This window comes from Micromesistius poutassou (genome assembly GCF_964030765.1).
Source record: "Micromesistius poutassou genome assembly, chromosome: 6".
In the NCBI taxonomy this organism is placed as follows: domain Eukaryota; kingdom Metazoa; phylum Chordata; class Actinopteri; order Gadiformes; family Gadidae; genus Micromesistius; species Micromesistius poutassou.
This window is the reverse complement of record NC_140276.1, coordinates 15,355,919-15,376,282: the sequence shown is the minus strand read 5'-3', so window position 1 is coordinate 15,376,282 and position 20,364 is coordinate 15,355,919. Positions and strand designations below refer to the sequence as shown.

General features: G+C 43.9%; 5 non-coding genes across 5 annotated transcripts; all 5 read left to right on the top strand.

Annotated features, from left to right (window-relative positions):
• The first annotated feature begins 17,733 nt into the window (after positions 1-17,733).
• On the top strand, positions 17,734-17,805 carry AC3HAE_019843 (transfer RNA threonine (anticodon CGU)). The gene has a single exon. It is a non-coding gene; the product is annotated as a tRNA-Thr (tRNA).
• Positions 17,806-18,245: 440 nt separating this feature from the next.
• Positions 18,246-18,317, top strand: AC3HAE_019842 (transfer RNA threonine (anticodon CGU)). Its single transcript has one exon. It is a non-coding gene; the product is annotated as a tRNA-Thr (tRNA).
• A 179-nt stretch (positions 18,318-18,496) lies between these two features.
• AC3HAE_019840 (transfer RNA threonine (anticodon UGU)) lies at positions 18,497-18,568 on the top strand. The gene has a single exon. It is a non-coding gene; the product is annotated as a tRNA-Thr (tRNA).
• Positions 18,569-19,314: 746 nt separating this feature from the next.
• Positions 19,315-19,386, top strand: AC3HAE_019839 (transfer RNA threonine (anticodon CGU)). Its single transcript has one exon. It is a non-coding gene; the product is annotated as a tRNA-Thr (tRNA).
• A 455-nt stretch (positions 19,387-19,841) lies between these two features.
• Positions 19,842-19,913, top strand: AC3HAE_019838 (transfer RNA threonine (anticodon CGU)). Its single transcript has one exon. It is a non-coding gene; the product is annotated as a tRNA-Thr (tRNA).
• Positions 19,914-20,364: the final 451 nt, after the last annotated feature.

Below are 20,364 nucleotides of genomic sequence, written 5' to 3'. Positions count from 1 at the left end.
TTACAGGAGGGTTTTAGTGGCGAAAGAGGCTTCAGGGACTACAGAGCCCATATGGTCATTTAGGAACTGGACACACACACAAACACAAATGGCCACACACACGCAAACACATAGTCAGACAGACATACAGACACACACACACACACACACACACACACACACACATGTAGCATACCAAAAATGCTTATTTTCTATGATAGTGATCTACATTCTCTTTTAAATTATACTTTTGATAGCAAACATGTCTACACATAGATGGGAACCAAGTACACAACGCAAACGGCAAGTTAGGCTAAATATAGATTTTTTCATTTACAATTTGATATCCAATATCCGCCCTCCCATTTTGCTGTGGTCCCATAAACATCCAACTACTGTTGATGTTTTCTGGCTGGCACTAAGACAGCACTCTTCCTGAGGGGAGCTGGAATCTGGGATATTTGTTGTCTGGCCATTTGTATCTGAATGAACACTCTGCATCGGCCTTCTCCTGGTTGTTCTCTATCTGTCTTGTTTTGCTTTGATTATCTCTTGTTTTTCCCAGCCAACAACCTGCTTCCTGCAATCTGTCTGATTGGAACCAATTTCCAAATTACTCCCAACCACAGTACAACCACACACACACACACACACACACACACACACTCACAGACACACACACACACACACACACACACACACACACACAAAATGGACGCCGCACCAAATCACGCATGTGTGTATGGGTTCTCCACCACGGCCCCCTCCACCACGGCCCCCTTGTGAAATGACAACATTTGTCAAAGTCATCACACTCCTCCAGATCACAGCGACTGTAACAGATGAGCAGCAGGGCTTTTCACACACATAAATAACACGCCCTCCCGTCTGCGAGCTGATTGGTGCTGAGCAGCCCAAGGTCAGGGGGCTGAGACACTGACAGACCTGTTGGTCTTACTGCTGCGCTGATGCAACGTGACGACATGACCTGTTCAGAGTTCACCTAGACTCTGCATAGCCACCTCGTCCCACCCCTCCTACTTATTGTATGTTGTACGTCCTGGTACTTAATGTACGCACTTATTGTATGTCGTACTTAGTAATAGTACTTAGTTGTGTAGCATCTTATCTTGGCTATCTTTGTTGTATACGGGGAATGGGTTAGCCTAGCGATTGTTAGTGCTTTGCACTTGATTCTTTGAACATCTTTACTGTACCGACAGTGATATATTCTTTCACCTTCTTATGACAAATGTACTTATTGTAAGTCACTTTGGATAAAAGTGTCTTGCTAAATGCCATAAATGTAAATGTAAACGTAAATGACACCACTGCAGCTTCAGGTCCTGTTTCCTGTTTGTTTAGTTTGTTATCGTGTGGAGCGCACCGTCTCCGTTTCATGGCCATCTCGAGGGCGCTGTGGCCTCTCAGATCCACCATCAGAGTAGCCGCTGACGAGCGTTTTTATTCGCTGGCCCATAACAATGTGCTCCACAGCCACAGGAGGCGGCCTGTGGACAAACAAACCGAGAGCTTGGGTTCTCCAGGGCGAACGCCGGCGTCACCTCGGCGTTGTGACGTTATGCTGACGCGGATGCCTCGCAGCGTGGTCACATGACAGCCCTGTCTCCATAGGTCTACTATTCTACTTACAACGGCGCATCCCTGTTCCATGTTCTGTTTCAACGCGTGATCTCTGCTGTCATGTGTTGACCCGCCCCCGTGTTGGAATCAACCAATCCGAAGCTTCTATTGTCACGACCCGATCCTTGATCGCAAGCAGAAAGGAAATCAACACAATAGCTGTGAACACTGTACGGTAGGGAATGCAATGTGTGTGTGTCTGTGTGTATGTGTGTGTGTGTGTGTGTGTGCATAGGTCTGTGTGACAGTTGAGTCACATCTAATTAGAATCTGTCTTTAACCCGCCCTCTGGCAAGGTCACTGTTTGGCTACATGCTTGTCTTGGTCTCACACACACACACACACACACACACACACACACACTGTGTTTACCACTGCCTCCTTCCTTCCTTCCCTCACCATCTCTACATCTGTTATTTTGCGGTACAAATGGTAACAGACCTGGTCGTGAATCAACACTGGTCATAACTTATGACATTGCTACTGTAACCTGTGACATGCCAAGGCAAGGTTTGTTTTATATCCTGACGATGTCAATGTGTCTCGTCACACATTGCGTTGTTTAACCCACCTGGCCGGTTAAACACCAGACCCCCAGCGAGCTGATACCAACCCTAAACTGACTCAGGCACAGCAGCGGCAATTTAACAACCTCAAATTTCTATAATTGTACTATTTCCTGTTCCCATAATATGAGTTTGTTTTAACAGTGTGTATTGATATAGAAATGCATGCTGGGTGTTTAGGTGTTCCTGCCCATTGTCAATAAACCAGTAGCGAGTGTGTGGCTGTATTTCAGTTACTTATATGCTGACTTCTTTTTATGATGAGCATATATATTCATATCTACAGTATATATATCTATATCTATATCTCGATATATATTAATTTATTTGTTATATTATATGTTATATTTATTTAGCCTGCAGTCTCACAAATTTTTGTTTCAGGCATTCCAAAAGACTGCACTATTGTCATTATATCAATTATATCACCCATTTATTTATGTATATCAATCAAACATACATTAATACATAGCTGGCATTCAGCGCTGTAATCCATCCACATATCCTCTGGCGGAACACTGGCGTTGTGTATGAAATGTATAAAAGATAATGACACCATGATAAGGAATGGGGAGGAAATAGCAACACAAAGCGATGTAGCAATGTAGCCCACTGGGGAGACACAGGGATATACTGCTATCATCAGGGACATACTGCTATCATGGAACCTCTCAACTGCAGAGGGCTACTCAAACCATGCTGGATGGAACGAGAGACTAGGAGAGAGAGAGACAGAGAGAGAGAGAGTGAGAGACAGAGAGAGAGACAAGAGAGAGAGAGAGTCAGAAGACAAGGAAAAGTCTCAGAGATGTCGTAAAACAGAAGGAAAGGACACTTGTAAGTGGAGGAGGACACTGTATATGAGCACAGTAGTAGACAAGGCCCCCATCTTAAGTTGCCTCACCTAAACCCCCCTCCTCCGTCTCCCTCCCTCTCTCTCTCTCTCTCTCTCTCTCTCTCTCTCTCTCTCTCTCTCTCTCTCTCAATCTTCTCCTTCTCTCCCTCTCCCTTCGTGCTGACAGCTGCCCTTGTCCTTCCATGCGTGTGACCGGTGGCTGAAAGAGCGTTCAGAGAAATGAATCAAACCATCTATCCTCTATGCTGAATACAAATGACTGTGTGTGTATGTGGTTGTGGGACTGTGTGTGTGTGTGTGCCTGTGTGTGGTTGTGTGTGGTTGTGGGCCTGTGTGTGTGTGTGTGTGTGTGTGTTTGGTTGTGTGTGTGTGTGTGTGTGTGCCTGTGTGTGGTTGTGGGCCTGTGTGTGTGTGTGTGTGTGTGCCTGTGTGTGGTTGTGGGCCTGTGTGTGTGTGTGTGCCTGTTTGTGGTTGTGGGCCTGTGTGTGTTTGTGTGTGGTTCTGTGTTTGTGGGCATGTGTGTGTGTGTGTGTGTGTGTGTGTGCCTGTGTGTGTTTGTGTGTGGTTGTGTGTTTGTGTGTGGTTGTGGGCATGTGTGTGTGTGCCTGTGTGTTGTTGTGTGTGGGTGTGTGTGGTTGTGGGCCAGTGTGTGTGTGTGTGTGTGGTAGTGTGTGGATGTGGGTCTGTGTGTGTGTGCCTGTGTGTTGTTGTGTGTGGGTGTGTGTGGTTGTGGGCCAGTGTGTGTGTGTGTGTGTGTGGTAGTGTTTGGTTGTGGGCCTGTGTGTGTGTGCCTGTGTGTGTGTGTGTGGCAGGGTCTCTTGGTCTACCAATATTCGGTTGTGGGTCTGTATTTCGGAGGACGATAGTGTTGTTTTGTTGTGTATTCATTTGAAATGCATGTTGTGCAGAGTCCAAATAGTGTGCATGTCTGCATCTTGGTTTGTGAGATTATGATGTGAATGAGAATATGTGCGCACACACACACACACACACACACACACACACACATGCACACACACTTGAGTATGCACACATGCAGGCCTCTGTTGGTCTGTCTTGTTGATATTGGAGGGTCAGGAGCCTTCATGCAACATGAACCGGCTCCAGCTGAGTGGGCCCTGACCGGCCCCCCGCCTGAGGCCCCTCCTGCAGGCGTCCGTCGCTCTGTGGGCCCTGACCGGCCCCCGCCTGAGGCCCCTCCTGCAGGCGTCCGTCGCTCTGTGGGCCCTGACCGGCCCCCCGCCTGAGGCCCCTCCTGCAGGCGTCCGTCGCTCTGTGGGCCCTGACCGGCCCCCCGCCTGAGGCCCCTCCTGCAGGCGTCCGTCGCTCTGTGGGCCCTGACCGGCCCCCCGCCTGAGGCCCCTCCTGCAGGCGTCCGTCGCTCTGTGGGCCCTGACCGGCCCCCCGCCTGAGGCCCCTCCTGCAGGCGTCCGTCGCTCTGTGGGCCCTGACCGGCCCCCGCCTGAGGCCCCTCCTGCAGGCGTCCGTCGCTCTGGGGGCCCTGACCGGCCTCCCGCCTGAGGCCCCTCCTGCAGGCGTCCGTCGCTCTGGGGGCCCTGACCGGCCCCCCGCCTGAGGCCCCTCCTGCAGGCGTCCGTCGCTCTGTGGGCCCTGACCGGCCCCCCGCCTGAGGCCCCTCCTGCAGGCGTCCGTCGCTCTGTGGGCCCTGACCGGCCCCCGCCTGAGGCCCCTCCTGCAGGCGTCCGTCGCTCTGTGGGCCCTGACCGGCCCCCGCCTGAGGCCCCTCCTGCAGGCGTCCGTCGCTCTGGGGGCCCTGACCGGCCCCCGCCTGAGGCCCCTCCTGCAGGCGTCCGTCGCTCTGGGGGCCCTGACCGGCCCCCCGCCTGAGGCCCCTCCTGCAGGCGTCCGTCGCTCTGTGGCAGGGGATCGATGCTGCCATCCACCTCAAGGGGGGGCACCGCAGATTTTCCAATTTTCTTCTATGAACTGTGAAGGACGACCTGCCGGTTGTGGCCGATTGGTCCTGAGATGGTGCTGGTCATCGAGGAATTGTAAGGACTAAAGAATCTGAGAATAGATCCCGAGATAAGCAATTACTGGGTAATTACTGGGTTTGTTCATGAAAAGAGAGCAAAGTACATTCAGCTAATGAAGACGAGCAGTAAATATGAAAAACGAAATTAACCTGGAGGTCATGAGTTGATGCTGCGTGACGACAACATGTTATTGTTTATGCTAAGCGTCTGTGAGAGGGTCCTCACTAGTCATCAGTCTGGAGCGTAGGTTTGAGGGTCTTCGTGTTGAGTGTTCCTTAGTTAAAGAGTGCAATGCACTGTGTGCATGTACCTCTTAAAAAAGTGAAATGAAACCATTAAAACTTTAGGACAACGACTACCGCGGAAAAGATTGCCTTCTAAAAGCCTAGAAATTATGTATTGAGTCATTAGGAAAAGTAGTAATCAGCGTCTGTGGACTCTCAGTGCGTTTACATGACACTCAAGAAAGTCGACTTATTGGCTTAGTCCAACTATGATTGGATTACTGAAATGCATGTATACACCTTAGTCGAGCTATACTCTAATCAAATTAGGTTACTCATAGTCGAATTAAGACCCCTAGATAATGCGATTCATAGTCGAGCTAAGCGTGCATGTACAGAGTCGAATTGGATTATGCGTTGTAGTTGTTGGTGCCAATGTAGTTACCCCCCTATAAGAAGTGTATCATCATCAACATGCATTCAGTACACACTACGCTTCGATTTAACCCAAGGCTGAATTAAAAGTACATGTTTTTCTAAATGTTGCTCATCAACAAGGTTGTAAAATAAATACGATCTTTATTCATTCATTGCGCCACGGCCGAACTGACGGGGGTATTCTCTGATATTATGAATCTTACAGACTGCGTCGGGTTCTCCGACTCTCTGGTACTTCCACAAAATAAACTTTGGCTTTGACTCTCTGAAGTCCAGATTGAAACGCGACATGGAGGAGAAAGCGATGTTTCTGCAGACAGCTGTCAGTTCACTTCGGGTCCATATCATTTCTCAGACGCTCCATTGTTCCGACCTTGTATGCGGACTCCTCTGCCGGCAGAGCCAGCTCCTCCGGCTGGAGTCGGCATATGACCGAGAGGTTGGAACAATGGAGTGTCGGAGAAATTATATGGACCCGAAGTGAACTGACAGCTGTCTACTGAAAACATCTTTCTCGAATGCCGTCTGAGTTTGTTGTTGCTGGTGACGTAAAGAGGTCAACCGGTGGCTCTATTACCACTAGTTGAAATGGGCACAGTGCCACCTAGCGTACCGGGGCATGACACGCTTCGGCCAATGAATCGATTTACTCACCGCCATGTATATGCAGACAATTGCAGTTGTCCAATTGAGGAGCATAGTCAAACTATGGCTTTAATCAAATTAAGCTGTGCATGTAAACGTACTGACTGTGGAGCTCCATGGTACAGAAGGTCTGTCTTCAGACTAGAGCCCCCACCAGCCTGGATCCCTCTTCCCCCTGGGACTCTGGAGAGGCAGGCGTAGCGTCCGCTGGCCCGCGGTGGCCCCCTGACCAATTTAGTGCCCAGAGCCACATAGTTGAAAGCATCTGTGTTTGGGCGACAGAGTTCAAAAAGGGACCGATGGGAGAATAAACAGCCATGCTGTGACGTCTCCCCCCCCCCCCCCCCCCCCCCCCCCCCCCCCGGGCCACTGCCTGAACGCCAGAAATACCACTGCCAGCCAAACTCTGGCCTCACTTGAACCGCGCTGGAACAGACACATTCTTCTCTGTTCAAGAGAATCCACAAGGTAGAGAGGAGGAGAGGAGAAGACTTCAGAGCAGGAGTCAAGCGGGCAGTATCTCCACCGCTATGTGTCTGCAGAGTGGAGCTTTGAGCGAGCTCCATGCTGGCATGCAAATGACAATATATTTGCCATGGTTGCCTCGCCACTTGAAAACTTTACTTTCTTCTTCAAACATGATATAATTAGAATTAAATGGGATATTTCAGAACAACCAAGATATGCGTTGATCATCTGTGTGTGTATACTGTACATGCTGGCCTAGATGCTACTCTTTCATCTAATACTAATGCTACTAGTGCAGAGATTAAACATTCAAAACAGAGGATCAGTTTAGTGCCTCACAATTTTACTTTCTGATGACATTTGGCATAGTTACTCTTTCTAACACAAGCTTTATCGTCGTTCCCTCTCTTTCTATGTCACACACACACACACACACACACACACACACACACACAAATTCAATCAATCTGGAGTTTGCCCTGTCAATTACTTAAGAAACAAAATTGATGTTCTTTTGCCTCTATCCATTTTGAGCTCAGCTTCAACTTTCATGAATGTTGATTTAAAACATTCCTATGTCTGAAAACATAATGGATATTGTAAGTATGCAAAGACAACATGTTATCAAAGCAACTATCTATTTCTGATAGTTATTTGCAATTATTATGAGCGTGGTGCCAGAGAACGAGTACAATATAACTTCAATCAGAAGCAGAAGGTTGTGTGTTTGCAATTGTATGTATATGAGAGACAGAGCGAGAGAGAGAGAGAGAAAGAGAGGGAGAGAGAGAGAGAGAGAAGAAAGTATTCTTTTGATCATATAATAGATGGTCCTAGCTCCTAGTTGAACTTGTATCTCCGTCCCCCAGGAAGGGAGAAGACATGTCATACTATGAGCATGCTGAAGTCAGGAAGCCTTCTTTCATCTTAATCAAGGTCTTCTCTATCTCTGGTTCAGGGTTTGGGCTTCTTGTTCCAAAGGACCGCTGGGGCTCTGTTGTGGAATTGGATGCTTTTGAACTTTGCTGTGTGTGTGTGTGTGTGTGTGTCTGTGTGTGTGTGTGTGTGTGTATGTGTGTCAATGTCAATGTACAATTTTATTAATGACCAAATGTGATGGCTCCAGTCACTTAAGTGTCAATCTAAGAAGCATAACCCTGACCTGCTCTAGTTACCTCACTCCCCCTTTTGTATGAGTGTATTGGAAAACCTCGATCAAACACACTGAGTGCGATGCATTTTTATCTACCTGTGACCTACACAGTGCACTATTTAGGGTGCCACCATTTTGTAGTGCCGTCTGAAATTGTACAAATCGCGTTCCTTATATTGTGCATGACTTTCTACCCATAATGCACCTCAAATAAGTGTGCATCAGATGCAAACTTTCTGCACTTTATCCCATGTCTCATTTATGTTGGCTTGTTTATGTGACCAATACACATGTCATCAATGTGCATACCTGCGCATAATCAGGGTCTGACATAAGGGAACCATTTTGAAAACAGCCGTTGTGAGCGGGCATGGGGTGGCACCAGGTCATCACATCGCCACACTTTTTAACCCTCTGCCTAAAGACGTTCAGCACCCAATGCTACTGGAGAGCTGGTACCAGATCAGCCTCACAGGTAACTCCACCATCTGGGGAGAGCTACACAGCTGGTCCCAGATCAGCCTGATAGGTAGCTCCAGCGCCTGGGGAGAGCTACACAGCTGACATTTATCCCTTCACCGGCACGGGGCAGCTTCACACCATCAGTACTGGTTCTACATTGAATTACACCCCAGATGAGATGGTGGGGTGCCGTAGTGGAGTTGCGGTCGGACGAGAGTGTTGGTGGGGGGGGGGGGGGGGCGGTGATGAACATTATTTTTTATTTTTTCTTCCTCCATGGGCCCCTGACGGCGTCTGGGCCCCAGACAGCTGCACCGGTTGCACCGTCGATATTTACGCCACTGATGTTGGGGCAGGGAGCGATCGCGTTCCTCCATATGTTTATCGCATAACCCTGCAGGCTTCAATAAGGATTTCAATGCGCTCTAACAGTGGATCCCCCGTTCCCCCCCTTGTCCGTTCCATTTGGGAGACCCAGAGGTGAACTTTCCCCCATGCCCCCCCTCACCTTTCCCCTTCTCACAGTTTCTGTGCACGGCACAGCAAGCAGGGGCGCCTGCCCTGCAGCTGCAGGGGGCACCAATATACCAATTCCCCACACAGTGATATGATTGATAATAGAAAACCGCTTCGCGGCACAGATTATTATTTTTTTTTAAGTGCTCGTGCCGCCCCCCCACGTGTCATGAAAAAATGCCACCACTGTACACCAGGAAAGTCCTTTTAGTTCGCTCTCTCTGGTCCGGACCAAAACCGAAACAATGTTTCTTTTTGGTTTGGTGCGGTTCCTTTTCACATTGCAATTGGTCCAGAAAAGGAAAAAAAGGGGGGGGGGAAAGCACCGGTGAAAGTAAACAATCATGGATATCCATCGTGATATACATTGATCTGCGGACCGGTCAAACTCCTTCTACCTCATCCTGGTGCTGAATGTGTTAAATGCATCGTTATTTTTATGTGTGTTTTCCAGCATACTTTTTATGTGGGCCTCTGCCCAAATATTCAATTGATCTCCTCTTGATTTGAGCTCCATGTTGAGCCTCATTTTCGAGTTAGTGCTAATCTAATGTTTCCCATAATGCACACGGCTACAGGAGCCTCTTACGTCCAAAAAGGTGTATGATTTTTAGAACTGTATCGGACCGAGGTGCGGTCGCTTTCACTTTTGAAAGCGAACCGAGACCACCTCTCCAGCTGGGTCTCGGACCGGCTGTTTGGTCCGCTACAAAGTTTGATGGTTTATATTCACATTAGCCAAAAAGGTCTGCACCAGGGCTTTTTTTTGGTTTAGTTCAACCCAAACAAGGTAGGTGTGAATACGCCCTTAAGGTGCAACAGTGGAAGCAGGTAGCATGATCCAGTTTTGGGATCTTTGCACAGCATCACAGGCACACAACGAAAGCATGAGGCTAACAGTTAGCTTATTGCACACATTCAGGTAACCATGGCAACACAGAGCGCCCAGAAGCCCTGAGCGTTGACTCTGAACCAGCCAGGACCATTTTCTTTTTTGGATTGGGTGTTTGAGAAGTCTTGTTTTCCCTTAACTGAAAAGACACCATTTCATTCCAGCAAGCAGTTCTCTTGTGGGAAGATTTGGCAGCACGAAGCATGTTCCCTTCTAAAGTTCCCTGTTTGGTATGACTTGGGACAGAAAGGGGATACAAAAGGGCTTTGAACTAATTATGTGTAGGTCTGTCACATACACACACACACATACACACACACACTAGTCTTACTCTTCTAACTTTGAGACTATTTTTGCCCCATCATCTTTGCAGACTGTGACCATTAGCATTTCTTAGTGATGTATAATGGATGATCGAGGTTCAATGCAGTTCACACAGATCTTCCTAAAAGCCTGAAGAGGGGGATAAATTCTGAGCTCCAATCAGTGGAAGCAGCAACACAAAGTACAGCCACTGCAAAAGCAGTGGTTAAAAAAAAACTTTTTTTTTTAAAGTCATCCGTCATTAGCAAGCTTTGAGTTATGTTTTTGGAATATTCTGAAGGGCAAATGGGGATTTTGAGTGCTTTTCATATGATGTGGGATGCCTCCCATTTGTAGGGTTACAGAACAAGTTTAGATCCATGTTCTATAGATTGGACATTTGTCAAAATATGGTTTAATTAGAAACATGACCTGATGCTTTGACCCTTAGACCTGGGCCAAACCCTTAAGGTGTGTTCACACCGCACTTCGCCCCGCGACACGTTTCAATGTTAAGTGAACGTGGAGACGCGAATCGGGCGAATTTTTTTTTCGCCGATACGCGCGACAAGATTTGATTGACAGCGCGAAATTTTTCCTCGTGAACGGCGAGCGCGTTCACGTGGATTCGCGCCGCGAATAATTCGCCCCGCGAATAAAGTTAAAATATTTCAACTTCTTCGCGGCATTCGCGTTGAAACAGCCAATCAGCGTTCACTCCCTGTGGGTAACGTGGGTGAAGTAACGTAAAACAGCCAATCAGCGTTCACTCCCTGGGTGACGTCACGTAACAGCCAATCAGTTCACTCCCTGGGTGAAGTAACGTAAAACAGCCAATCACCGTTCAACCGTTCAGTGAACCGCAGCTTGGAGGAGAAAGTGATTGTTGCCGTTTGCGACTCCCGCTCTATATCTACATATAATATATAAATATCTATATCATATAATATATACGATATATATAATATCACGGCACAAAGCGGTGTGCGCCTCCGGATTATATTATTAACCCATAAACGACGGGCTCTCCCTCTTCCACAACAGGTACAGACACACATCTCGGCCATGGTTGATGAGAATGGCATGAATGACCGTTGTCAGGCAAAAAAAAAATTCGCCCCGCGAATAATTCGCCCCGCGAATGCACACAAAAATGCACAGCGACAGATTATGATTTGTCGCGCGGCAACATTCGCCTATTCGCGCGAATAGGCGAAATGGGACAAAGTGCGGTGTGAACACACAGTTAGACCTGGGCCAAACGGTCTATAGGGACAAATTTATGTTTTGTAAAAGAAAAATCATGAATTAAACAATCCATTCAGACAACTCCCCCTAAAACTTTTTGTCCTAAAGTCAGGTGAGTTTTATATTTCATTGTTGTTTTCATGACACATCCAATCAAAATTGATTGTGTCAAGTTAATTACGAGGACCTAACAAAAATAAATCAGACAAATTCAAACCAGGGAGCTCAATTGGACTAACAGGTTCAATTTAGTTATAACAGTGGATTTGGGGATTGCACGTATGCGCCACGACAACTAACCACTAAATACACAATGATACAGAGACTCAAATAGGAACATTTATAACAAAATAGATACAATACAATAGGTGCCTTGAACCTTCGATGCTTGACACCTAAATATCAACAAATGTGCTTCTGGGAACAATACAATTCAAGGTGCTCTCTCTTAAGATTGCATCCCCAAGTAAAAAGAAAGGTGATCCCTAGAACATAAGTTTATTTGTTATAAATTTTTCTCCATCACACTGTGCACACACACACACACACACACACACACACATTGTGTTGGTGTATTACCTGCTCTCTAGAATTGCTTACTTACGAGTGATCCATGGTGTGATAATAAACAACATTTTTGTTGGCAGAGGAGCAGAGTAACACCTCGTTCACACTACCTCCGTCAGTCGATGGATTGGTGAGGGCATGTCTGACGTATGGGGGAGTAGTCTTTGTGGATGCCGCCTGCAACAGGGGCAACACTCTCCTTGCGCTCTCCTTGCACCAGGTGTTATAAAGCCGACTTTTTCCTGCGTCTTCCTGCTTGTTGTTGTTATTGCTAAATGGATCCCGTAGTCGCAAGGACAGTGTTGCCCCTGTACGTGTACCACAGCAATCATCCAATTCTTAAATCCCCCACTGCCGGCCGGCTTTTTGACATTTCCACGGCGGTTGTATCACAAAGACCATTTCATTGGACAGAGTCCAAGTAGCGGCACACTAGTGTATTTGCATAACTGCGATTGGATTGGCCGACGGACCCATCGTTTCCCGAAAAGTTGAACATTTCTCAACTTTTGCCGCAGACTACTGAGCCGAAAGAATGGACGGACCCACAATGCATTTCGAGGGCGCCCCATGCAAAGTCAAGAAAGAGAAAAATGTAAAGCATCGAGGTATGAGGACAGATTGGTGCAGGGGCAGGAAGAGGAGAAATGAGAACAAATCATCACCTCAGCAGCCCCATCCTGATGCGATGGTCCTTCTCTGTCTGGACCAAAGGTTCAGAGGAAAACAAAATCATCAATAATCAAATTATTTGAGTCACAACGTATTCAATGATACTAATGTCATTCTTATTCACCATAAAATTAAACTCTACTCACTTCCTAAGATAATCCGACCTTCATGTCAAAGAAATGCAACATGGTCAACAATATGTGCTTCCTCTTAATGTTCTGGTATAAACAAAGTTCATGTTCAGTGAGGTCATACTTAAATTGAAAAAAAAGTTAATAGGTGAGTGGATTGTGAAGTGTTGCTCCTGTTCCCTCCGTGCCTCTAACTTTGTTTTGGCCCTTTCTTCTTTAATCTCTCAAACCTCTTCCTTTCTCGTTCATGCTGTTTAAAGCTCTCATCATTCTTCTTCCTCTCACGATAGGCCCTCTGCCTCTCAGCTGTCTTTGCCATTTCCTAAAATTAAAAATAAAATATATTCATTATAACTATATATTTAGGTAAAGACAGAGTACTGAACAAGTATTTCAATTTACAGCCATTTCTATTGTTTAACGTTTCTGTGCTGAGTGTCTATTCCTAATTTGATTAGCTGGGTACCTTACAAACTCTCACTCATTATTTCCTGTATTCTTCCATTCATTAATTTTTAAAGCCTACCTGTGTGACCACTGAAATCCAACTGAAACCTTACTAGGACTAGGCTGTTTTGTTGACACAGTATAGATGGGTAATACATTAGCTACTTTCTTAATATGAACAACAAATAACAAAAATACCCTCCATAATTCAGACTGCAGCACATAAGGTGGGACAATAATACATGATACAGGCTATGACAGGAGACTGCTACTATTTGATGACAGATGATGGATACAGATTCAGATAATGTAAGGAGCAGATCATGACAGTACAGAGCTGGCAGTAGGATGGAAAGCCAGGAGCGGATCATCGCGCATACAAAACAATGTAACGTATTGTATTGGACAACACTTACCTTACAAACTTCTTGATAAACAATCAATGTATCCTCAATACACTTGTGAAAACCAGGGCTCTGCTATAACACACACACACACACACTCTCTCACACACACACACACGCACAAACACATGCAAAATTTTAATTTAATTTGGTTGAATTGTCAGTGCTATGTGTCAAATCTTTTCTGCAAGTCTAAGCAATTATTATTAGCATCAAAAACACTAATAATATTATTAATGGGGGGGGGGGGGGCTGGATATCACTCTTGGAAAACAGTAGAAACACATGACGATGGCGATCACAGCAAAATTGCTCCTAGACTTGTTACTGACATACGGGTTATGTAGCGTACACTTCGGTAAGAAGGGAAACTTTCAAATAACGTTGGTCTGCACTGCACTGTCGATCCAGAGCCTCGAGTCAAGCAATCACAAAACAGCCCTGCTCTCGGTAATCAACTACAAAGATGAATGTGTCGCTACGTAGGAGTACGGAAGGAAATTAAAAAAAGGTAAACAAAATCGTGTATAGGCTACAAACATGGATCAGAGTTATTTCAGTTCAACACGTTGACAGATAAAACAGCAATGCTGAAGAACGTAGCAGTGGCATTACGATTTTGTATAGTCACGTCCGTAACAGTAACGTCCGTAACGTGGGGCAAATAATATTTAGAAAGGGAGTAGAATGGCCAATTCATGTTAACATACAACCTAAATAAATGTTAGCTTTGCACAGAAAGTTTGTTTAGTATTGCATTTCAAACGGATGTATAAGAAGAACTTTTTCTAAAAAATGTCACAGACGTGACATTGGCTGTCCTATAAAACCGTGTCACTTTAACAAGGTTCCACAGTGAAATGGAAATGTGAAATCACACAACTCATTTAAAATTTGCGCAAGTAAACCCATAGCGCCCTTAAGGTAGGCTGAGCAATGTTGTGGGCAAAATTTTTGATCATATATGGTTGTTCAAAAAATCATTAAATTAGATATATTAAAATCACAATATTCTTAATTGCCATTAGCTAAAGTAGTGAGCTTGGTAAGGCGTCGGTCTCGAAAACCAAACATCAATCTTTTATTCTCCATTGTCGCCTAGCAAGGTCTTCAGAAAATGGAATGTGATCTCCAAATATTGTTATCTTTACATTGTGGGATGGACATTTAATGCCTTCAAGTTCACTAAGGGAATACTGTACAAGTAACAATACTGTGAACAAGGACATACACAACATTAATAAAGAAGAACAATGAAAAGTTAAATGATTTTTTAAGAGCACTTTTGCTTATTCATGGGGAAAGGTGGCGAAGTGGTAAGGCATCGTTCTTGTAAACAGAAAAAACATGGGTTCATATCTCTTTCACGCCTAACAAGGTCGTGAAAACTGGTATGTGCTCTACAGAATATCGTGATCTTTACATTGTTGGATGGACATTTAAGGTCATCAAGTTCACTAAGGGAATACTGTACAATGAACAATACTGCGAATAAAGACATACACAACCTTAATAAAGAATAACAATGAAAAGTTAAACGATTTCTTAAGAATTGTTATTCATGAGGTGTGGTGACAAAGTGGCGTTAGTCTCGAAAACAGTACATCAATGGTTTATTCCCCATTCACGCCTTGCAAGGTCTTCATGAAATGGCATGTGATCTACAAATATTGTTATCTCTATATTGTGGGATGTAAATTTAATACCTTTAAGTTCAGCGAGGGAATTCTCTTTAAGTAACAATACTGCGTCTACGAATAAAGACATACAAAACCTCAATAAAGAGGAACAATGAAAAGTCAAACAATTCTTAAAGAGCATATTTAGTTTGTTTTGAGGTGTGGTGGCCAAGTGGTAAGGCGTCAGTATCGTAAAACGAAGTTCATGGGTTCACTCCTTGCAAGGATTTCATGAAATTGAATATGCTCTACAGAATGTCATTATCGTTACATTGTATGATGGACTTTAAATGACTTCAAGTTCACTAAGGGAATACATTAGTAAAGTAAAATTACCGCCAGTGATAACATGTCAAACCTCATTAAATGAGAACAATGAAAAGCTGAATGATTTATTAAAAGCACATTTTTTAAATCTTGAGGTGGGGTGGCTAAGTGGTAAGGTGTTGGTCTCGTAAATCTAAGATCTTGGGTTAAAATCCCATTCACACCTAGCACGGTCTTGAAAAATGGCGTAAGATCTACAGAATGTTGTTGTCTATACATTGTGTGATGGACATTTACTGTCTTCAAGTTCAGCGAAGTAATTCTCTATGATTAAAGACGTACTAAATCTCAGTAAAGAGGAACAATGAAAAGTCAAACAATTCTCAAAGAGCATATGTTGTGTGGGGTGGTGGCCAACTGGTTAGCCGTCAGTCTCGTAAACCGTAGATCATGGATTCAAGCCTCATTCTCACCTACTAAGCATACTGGAAGAAGATATTGGGATGGACATTTAGTGTCTTCAAGTTCAGCAAGGTAATTCTCTTTAAGTAACAATACTGCGTCTACGATTAAAGACATACAAACTCTCAGTAAAGAGGAACAATGAAAAGTCAAACAATTCTCAAAGAGCGTATTATGATACGTGTGAGGCGTGGTGGACAAGTGGTAAGGCTTCGGTCTCGTGAACTCACGTTCATGGGTTCAAGCGCCATTCACACCTATCACGGTCTTGAAAAATGGCACATGATCTACAGAACGTGTTGTCTTTACATTTTGGGATGGACAATTAGTATCTTCAAGTTCAGTAAGGTAAATCTATTTAAGTAACAATACTGTGTCTACGATTAAAGACATACTAAATTTTATACAGTAGAAGTAACATTACTGCCAATGATAACATGCCAAACCTCAATAAGTAAGAATAATGAAAAGTTAAACGATTTCTTACGAGCACAACCAGCATTACAGACACAGCGCTATGGAGGTAGATTTGTGTCTTTATTATGCAATCAAACAGAATAGGTTTGAGAGCAAAACTTTCCACACTGCATTCAAAAAATAGATTTGAGAGCAAAACTATCAACACTGCAATCAAAAAATGTTTTATTGCAAATAAAATAAATGTGATAAAAAATGTATTAATGGGAATCCAAAAGTTCGGAGTGACAGCTCGGAGTGACAGCTTGGCAAGTTGGAGTTTTGAAGTCCATGATGAGACCGAGCGGGACTCGGGAGCGGAGTTGCCAAGCTGTCACTCCGATCGAGACTGGCCAATAGAGACGTGTCTTACATCTTTCGGCGTAGGTCCCGCCCACGAGATTCAGCTCAACAGCAAGCAAAACTTTTGGATTCGCAAGCAAAACCTTTGGATTCGCAAGCAAAACCTTTGGATTCGCAAACAAAACTTTTGGATTCGCAAACAAAACTTTTGGATTCCCATTAATACATTTTTAATCACATTTATTTTACTTGCAATAAAACATTTTTTGATTGCAGTGTCGATAGTTTTGCTCTCAAATCTATTTTTTGATTGCAGTGTGGAAAGTTTTACTCTCAAACCTATTCTGTTTGATTGCATAATAAAGACACAAATCTACCTCCAGACAGTGCGAGCTTCCAAGACTTTTCAAAATAAAAGCACAAACACCACAACGGGTAATACAGTAAAACTAAACCAATAAATTAATTGGGGCGGAATCTATAACACAACATACACACTTGTTACATATATATTATTTACAATTTCCTCACTCGTTGCGGTATTCCTCTTTTGTTTCTCACATCGCGCTGTTTCTGTTATGAAACACACACGCGAGACGAGATGGCGCAGCCAAACTTGATACTGTTACATGATTGGCCATTGGTGTGTCGCTCCATACGTTGCTCTCCACAGGTATCAGAGGACGCGTGCCTTTGTTCATGCAACCAACCTTGCTTCGCAACCTCTGGTTCAAAGCGGAGTTAGACTCTTTGCTCCGTTAACTTCCAACGAGGAAAAAAATGATCAAAACCTTCTATCGACTTCTATTATTACGTGTCTATCGCAATACATATCGTTATCGTTTTATTGCCGAGCCCTAGTAACCGTCTACAATTAAAGACATACTAAATCTTAGTAAAGAGGAACAATGAAAAGTCAAACAATTCTCAAAGAGCGTATATTGTACTTTTTGAGGTGTGGTGGCCAAGTGGTAAGGCGTCGGTCTCGTAAACCGAAGATCATGGGTTCAAGCCCCATTTACGCCTTACAAGGACTTCATGAAATTGAGTGTGATCTAAAGAAAACCTTCATTGTGGGATGGACATTAAATGAATTCATGTTGACTAATGGAATACTGTGGAAGTAACAATACTGCAAATGATAACACACCAATCTTCAATAAATAAGAACAATGAAAAGTTAAATGATTTCTTAAGTGTACATTATGTTAAACATGAGGTGTAGTGGCCAAGAGGTAAGGCGTTGGTTTTGTAAACCGAAGATCATGCGTTCTTAGGTCTAGAAAAATGGCACAGTACATGTTGTCTTTACATTGTGGGATAGACATTTAGTGTCATCAATTTCAGCAAGGTAATTCTCTTTAAGTAACAATACTGTGTCTACCATTAACGACATAACTAACCTCAATAAACAGGAACAATGAAAAGTCAAACAATTCTCAAAGAGCGTATTTTAAAAGTTTTGAGGCTTGTTGGCCAAGTGGTAAGGCGTTGGTCTCGTAAACCGAAGATCATGGGTTCAAGCCCCATCCAGGCCTTACAAGGATTTCATGATTTTGAATGTCATCTGAAGATTAGCGTTGTGGTGGGATGGACATGTAATGACTTCTTGTTAACTAATGGAATGCTGTAGAAGTAACAATTCTGCAATAGGTAACATACCAAACCTCAATTCAAAGTTAAATGATTTCTTAAGAGCACATTACAAGAATCATGAGGTGTGGTGGCCAAGTGGCAAGGCGTCGGTCTTGTAAACCGAAGACCATGGGTTCATGTCCCATTCACACCTACTTAGGTATTGATAAATGGCATACACTCTATAGAACGTGGTGTTTTTACATTGAGGGATAGACATTTAGTGTCTTCAAATTCAGCAAGGTAATTCTATTTAAGTAACAATACAGTGTCTACCATTAAAGACATACCAAACCTCAACGAACAGGAACAATGAAAAGTCAAACAATTCTCAAAGAGCGTATATTTTAAAGACCGGGTAAACCAAATTCAGTATTTTTCTTCTTATCATATTAATTAGGCCTTAAATGTGTCCCTCAAAACATGTAAAAAATATTTTTCCCATTCATCATTTCCTTGAGGAGCTAGGCCTCAGAGAATGTTCTGTGTGCAGGTTTAAAATGGGCGGGTCTACATCGAGGACCGCGTTACGTAAAGCGGTCTTACTCACATAAACCCGCCCCCTGCTGCCCTCTAGGTATAAATACATTAACCGCGCACTAGCATTCTGTGGTTTCACCCGTCTATGGTTTTACCGCTCACGAGTCTGGTTTGAATTGTCAGTTTGCAGTTGGCTCTCCGGTGATGGGCGTGGTTTCCTGGCCTGCAGCGCACACGCCCCCACCGTCCTGAGCCAGGGATTACTGCTCATTTTTCATCAACTTTGAAGCATAATTTTATATACTTCGCGATTTTTTTAGTCCTTCAAATTTGGCAGGGTGGTTAATAATATATTTTCCTGTGGTATTATAAACTCAAAACCCATAATTACTTTTGGTTTACCCGGTCTTTAAATTTTGAGGCGTGGTGGCCAAGTGGTAAGGCGTCGGTCTCGTAAACCGAAGATCATGGGTTCAAGCCCCATCCAGGCCTTACAAGGATTTCATGAATTTGAATGTCATCTAAAGAATAGCGTTGTGGAGGGATGGCCATGTAATGACTTCTTGTTAACTAATGGAATGCTGTAGAAGTAACAATTCTGCAATAGGTAACATACCAAACCTCAATTAAAAGTTAAATGATTTCTTAAGAGCACATTACATTAATCATGAGGTGTGGTTGCCAAGTGGCAAGGCGTCGGTCTTGTAAACAGAAGACCATGGGTTCATGTCTCATTCACACCTACTTAGGTATTGATAAATGGCATACACTCTACAGAACGTGTTGTCTTTACATTGAGGGATAGACATTTAGTGTCTTCAAATTCAGCAAGGTAATTCTATTTAAGTAACAATACAGTGTCTACCATTAAAGACATACCAAACCTCAATAAACAGGAACAATGAAAAGTCAAACAATTCTCAAAGAGCGTATTTTAAAAGTTTTGAGGCGTGGTGGCCAAGTGGTAAGGCGGCGGTCTCGTAAACCGAAGATCATGGGTTCAAGTCCCAACCAGGCCTTACTAGGATTTCATGAATTTGAATGTTATCTAAAGAATAGCGTTGTGGTGGGATGGACATGTATTGACTTCTTGTTAACCAATGGAATGCTGTAGAAGTAACAATTCTGCAATAGGTAACATACCAAACCTCAATTAAAAGTTAAATGATTTCTTAAGAGCACATTTCATAAATCATGAGGTGTGGTGGCCAAGTGGCAAGGCGTCGGTCTCGTAAACCAAAGACCATGGGTTCTTGTCCCATTCACACCTACTTCGGTGGTAGGTGTGTGATAAATGGCATGCAATCTACAGAACGTGTTGTCTTTACATTGAGGGATAGACATTTAGTGTCTTCAAATTCAGCAAGGTAATTCTATTTAAGTAACAATACAGTGTCTACCATTAAAGACATACCAAACCTCAAGGAACAGGAACAATGAAAAGTAAAACAATTCTCAAAGAGCGTATAT